Source organism: Schistocerca gregaria, chromosome 9, assembly GCF_023897955.1.
Source record: "Schistocerca gregaria isolate iqSchGreg1 chromosome 9, iqSchGreg1.2, whole genome shotgun sequence".
Taxonomy (NCBI): Eukaryota; Metazoa; Arthropoda; class Insecta; order Orthoptera; family Acrididae; genus Schistocerca; species Schistocerca gregaria.
In genome coordinates this window covers 175649304-175655285 of record NC_064928.1, presented here as the reverse complement: position 1 = coordinate 175655285, position 5982 = coordinate 175649304, and the positions used below count along the sequence as shown (strand labels likewise).

The window sequence follows — 5982 nt, the reverse complement described above, 5'->3', positions numbered from 1 at the left end:
AGAGGTAGCAGTCGTGCCTTGAACGAATGCTGTAAGAAGAGAGGAAGATCAAAACACGAAAATTTACTACGTAACCTGAGGAAAAGCGAGCCAAATGATTATCGCAACTTTGTGAAGATGAATGCTCGCTCGCTTCATTTACAGGAGATAGGCAAAATAATGTGAACAGTGGTAATTATGGAATGGTTGTGTTTGACGGTCAACAACACACGTAACGTGCGTGTCACGCTGGACCGTGGGTGTTCAGTACGGACTACACACTGTATCAGTGCAGGTAGTTTACGAGTAGTGCTCACTTCGCATTTGCATTCAGAGGCTGAGGTCGACGTGGAATGAAAGGCCTAATAGAGTTCCAAAGAGGGCAGACTGTCAGGGTCAATTTGCTGGAGCATCAGTAACAAAGACAGCCAACTCATAGAATGTTTCAAGAGCAACTGTTTCAACAGTCGTGACAGCCTACGCAAAACATGGAAAGACTTCAGCGTGTATACGTAATACTGGGCACAAATCAATAAATGAGAGAGATCGTCGTACGCTAACACGAATTGTGTCAAAAAACTATTAAACTACGGTGGTTGAAGTGACTGCAGAGCTCAGTAGCCATCTTCGAGACCCCGTATCTATCGACACTGTCTGCCGAAAACTCCATAAAGCGAATATTCATGGACGTGGTACTATACCGAAACCAGTAGTGACGACAACCAACGCAAAAAAGGATAAAACACGGTGTAAGGAGCATAAATGTTGCACGACTGATCAGTAAAATGAAATCAAATGTCTTGTGACTAGGGCCTCCCGTCGGGTAGAGCGATTACCTGGTGCAAGTCTTTCGAGTTGACGCCACTTGCGCAACGGGCGACTTGCGCGTCGATGGAAATGAGATGATGAGCCGGGAATCGAACTAGGGAACCATAGTATGGCATTCCGTCACGCTGACCACATTTTTTCAAATCTCATTTTGTTCGTTGCATTTGTTCGGGGCGGACGTCCCATGACATCCGTTCAAGTTCATTGTTGATCCATTTACACAGTTTTTTTTTTCTTTTTTCGTTCGCCGGGTGCAAGTCTATCGATTTGACGCCACTTCGGCGACTTGCGCGTCGATGGAGATGAAATGATGATGATTAGGACAACACAACACTCAGTCCCTGAGCGGAGAAAATCTCCGACCTAGCCGGGAATCGAACCCGGCCCCTTAGGATTGACATCCTGTCGCGCTGACCACTTTTTTTTTTTATCTCATTTGGTTCGTTTTCGTTCGTTGTATCTGTTCTGGGCGAACGTCGAAAGAGACCAGTTTCAGTTCGTTATTATTCCATTAACTCAGTTTTTTTTATTACAGGGAGCAGCTGGTCCTCTGACCGAACACGCTGATCTACCGTGCCGGCTATCACTCAGCTACCGGGGGCGGACAGCATGGAGGTGGAAGTGTGATGGTGTGGGCAGGCATACCATGGTATTGTGCTAGTCTCATCATTACTCTGTTACCCTGTTGCAGCCAACGATTATGTGAACATTTTAGGTGATCACCTGCACCTCATGATTCAAATGTTGTGCCCCCACAATGATGTCATATTTCAGGACAATACTGCACCCATTCACAAAGCCAGGACAGTAAAATCGTGGTATGAGGAGGACGCAACTGAACTGCAGCGTCTTCCCTAGCCAGCACAGTTCCCGGACTTGAACGTTATGGAACCCTTGTGGGCGGTACTGAAGCACAGGTTCCGGAACAAATTTCCGCTTCCCTCGTCACTACAGGAGTTAGAAGAGGTTCTGATGGAAGAGTGGCATAACATTCCACTGGAGAGTATGCAATCATAATATGCCAGTATTCCAAGAAGAATCACAGCTGTATTAGGGGCAAATGAGGCTCCAACGCCTTATTAATGGTTCAAATGGCTCTAAGCACTTTGAGACTTAACATCTGGTGTCATCAGTCCCCTATACTTAGAACTGCTTAAACCTAAATAACTTAAGAACATCACACACATCCATGCACGAGGCAGGATTCGAACCTGCGACAGTAGCAGCAGCGCGGTTCCGGACTGAAGCGTCTCGAACCGCTCGGCCACAGCGGCCGGCCCCTCATTAATAAACCATTCCCAAGTAAGTGCAAGTGTTCACATTATTTTGCCCATCCCTTGTATTTCGGCAGTATACTATGCAGTATGCAGTATTCATTACTAGATCCAGATATTTAATAAAAACGACATTCGTCAGCGAGACGCTAGTCCCGAAAGTCAGCGGCTTAGGTTATTTGGTTACAGGAAATTCATTTTAAAACCTAGAGTTCATAAGTTCAATACTATCACAATCACTAAAACTAATCGTGACGGACACGTACACACCTATTATAACAAGCTTCAAACGTTACATAAGGATAAGGGAAGATGTATTTACGTATTTATTGCTGAAACTGTGGCTTTTTTTGAAGGGCTATCTCGCTCTTACAATAAGTTCATGACGTAAAAGCACTCAAATCTTGGATCCTGTAACTAGTCAGCGCCACTTTAGTTACGCTTCTTATAAGTCTTCCGCAATGAATCTAACTTCTTCACTAACTGAAGCTCCTTTGCTCCAGTATACATTTCCCTACAAATCGATAACAACTGATAGCATTTCTCGGTTTTGTTGTTGCGATAATGACGGAAGCTGAAGAAATAAATTAAAATTTATGCCCCAGGTGGGACCTGAACCCGGGTTTGCTTGCTTACCAAGCAAAAATGCTTGATCTTACACTACCACAGTATTACAACCGAGACGCCTACATGAACTACCGTACTCCAATGTCATCCCTACCACAAACCTCAGTTCACATCTTCAGCTTATTTTTCGCTTCTTGTTTCTCTTACCACACTCTTCAACTTTTACACTCCATCTTTTTCTTCCGCCTTTGTCCCGTATTGGCGCAGGTTCGACACGGTTATTTGCGAATTTTTCACGATTAGTTTAAGTGGTGGTCGTACCCCGTTACCTCCTGACGGGGAATATGTGTATCCAAACTGTCTACGTACAGTGTTATTCACCTGAAAGTGAGCGAAAGTTTTCGAAATGTTTGCGAATCGCGCTATCTGGTCCGCTTTAGCTTCCAGTGTCATGTGAAAAGCGTGTCTTAAATGAATGTATCATTAAATTTAAACCATTTTCATGTAACACTTCTGTGATTTCTAGCTTCTCTGTTATGTCTCCTTTCGTTTTCGAGTAGGCTAAATAGACTCTCTGAACTCACCGTCGTTTGCTAACTAAACTGGTTTGCACATTGTTGCGTTGGAATGGTTTCGAAAATCACTTTCCATTATTTTAATCCTAGATAAAATTTACGATTGCAGTTCATACTAATTCGTGGTTCCCGCTAAACTGGTATTGTAAGTATAGGATTGAAAACGGGACATCTCGTACACTGGAGAACTTATAATTGACTAGAGCATAAACTATAAATTATGAATTTACTTGAATAAAATATGTATAATTAAATTCTACGATTACGCCTTTAATGTCCTAAGGTTAACATCAGAAAGTCCACAGTCCGTGGTCTATGTCCCAAGTGAAAGAGATGTACTAGAACATGATGCAAGCCAAGTTCACTGAGAAAGAGCCAAAGTAGCTGGTACACCTGCCTAATATCGTGTAGGGAACAAGACAAAAATGTCACAACACGACGTGGCATGAATTCAACTAATGTCTGAAGTAGTGCTGGATGCGACTGACACCATGAACCCTCCAGAGGCGTTCATAAATTAGTTAGAGTACAAATATGGGTCTCTTCTGAACAGCACGTTGCAAGGCATCACAAATAAGCTCAATAATGTTCACGTCTGTGGAGTATGGTGGGCAGCGGAACTGTTTAAACTCAGAAGAGTGTTTCTGGAGCTACTCTGTAGCAAATCTGGACGCATGGGGTGTCGCAGTATACTATGCTATATTCCTGCTGGAATTTCCCAAGTCCGTCTGAATGCACAATGGACATGAACAGATCTCAGGTCATCAAACAGGATGTTTACGGACGTGTCACCTGCCAGAGACGTATCTACACGTATCAGTAGTCTCATATAACTACAACTGCACACACCTCACACCATTACAGAGCCTTGACCAACTTGAACAGTCCCCTGCTGACATACAGGGTCCATGTACTCATGAAGTTGTCTCCATACCCGTACACGTCCATCCGCTAGATACAATTTGAAACTAGACTCTCCGATCAGGCAACGTGTTTCCAGTCATCAACAATCCAATGTCGATGATGATAGGCGCAGGCGAGGCTTAAAGCTTCGTGTCGTGCAGTTTTCAAGGGTACACCAGTGGGCCTTCGGCTCCGAAAGCCCATATCGATGATGTTTCGTTAAATGGTTCCCACGCTGACAGTTGTTAATGGCCCAGTATTGAAATCTGCAGCAATTTGAGGAAGGATTGCACTTGTATCACGTTGAACGTTTCTCTTCAGTCGTCGTTGACCCCGTTCTTGCAGGATCTTTTTCCTGCCGCAGCGATGGCGGAAAATTGATGTTTAACCGGATTCCTGATATTCACGGTATACTCGTGAAATGGTCGTACTGTAAAATTCTCAGTTCATCGCTACCTCGAAGATGCCGACCGCAGCTCTGCACTCTGCCTGTTTACATATCTCCATAATTGAGCACACATGCCTACATCAGTTAAATAAAAATGATGATCAAAGTCATTTCGATACTGATGTTAAAACAAAGTGGTTATCCTCTCTGCCTCTAGATCGCAGGATCCCGGCTTCGATTTCCGGCCGGGTCGGCAATTTTCTTCGCTCGGAGACTCGGTGTCTGTGTTGTCCTAATCACTTCATCTAACGAAGACACACAATTCGGAGAAATGACGTCAAAATCGAAAGACTTCCACCAAACAGCAGAACAACCCCGGCCGGTAATGCGATACGTTCATTTCAGTTCAATATAAGGAAAGACCATTTGGCTCACCGATTTTATTAATTTTTCTACTTTAATCTTTCTGGTTTTTATTTCATTTCTTTTTTTCGGGCAACAGGACCCAGTCATGCTCGGGTGGCCCAGGGCAATGGCCCGGTTGCTCCGGTCCAACTACGCCTCTGCATACCAATATCTCAGAAAAAGAAGTTGAAATCAAGATTAGACGTTAACAACCGCAACAACATAAGTTTTTGTTGGAAATATATGAATGCTAGCTGACTCCGTGGCGCAACGGTAGCGCGTCTGACTCCAGATCAGAAGGTTGCGTGTTCAAATCACGTCGGGGTCAAATTATTTTCATCTCTTCCAATGTGTTCAGAGTGCTGTCGAATGAACACATCTTAACGCATTTCACACTTTAGTTCCGAACTAACGAGTGTGTACAATGAAAAAAGGTACTCCAGAAACTCGTTGGAACGCTGCGTCAAACAGTCCATCGTTGAAAAGTAGTCCTCTAATTTCTATGTGTTGTGGTCTGCAGTCCGAAGTCTGGTCTGACACAGCTTTGTACGGTGTGGAAGCCTCTCCAATTCTGCATTACTGCTGTTGTCCCGAACGAAAGGAACACTCTTCGGCACTTTGGTGGGTTCTTAGTGTTACTTCTAGAGGTGGCAGAGTAGTTACAAAAGACAAAAAAATATTAGACTATTTTATTATAACTTCAACAAGATAAAATACTTAACTTTGAAACAATCCATGTCCACAGGACTGTATATGTATATTTGTTACTGTCACTGTACTCTAACGTATCCCTTGATACAGTAGAGAACTGCAGTATCTTCTCTCTATGTAGAACTGACTATAAAATCTACTATACGGTTCTGTCTAACACAGTGGTAGTCAACCAAGCGTTCACAAGTGAGAGTTCCAGCTTTCATGATAGACTGCAGGCGGCAGGTGACTTAAACATTAGTAATTTTTCCTGTTTTCCGTCGTTCCTTAACTGCTTCAGAATTCATGAAATTATGTTCCGCCTGTGCAACTAATTGGATGCAGTTTGTTTATTGCCATACGCGTTTTGCTT

The 5982-nt window shown here is 43.5% G+C and overlaps 1 non-coding gene across 1 annotated transcript; it reads left to right on the top strand.

The window, feature by feature from the left end:
• Positions 1-5175: 5175 nt before the first annotated feature.
• Trnaw-cca (transfer RNA tryptophan (anticodon CCA)) lies at positions 5176-5247 on the top strand. Its single transcript has one exon. It is a non-coding gene; the product is annotated as a tRNA-Trp (tRNA).
• The last annotated feature ends 735 nt before the right edge of the window (positions 5248-5982 follow it).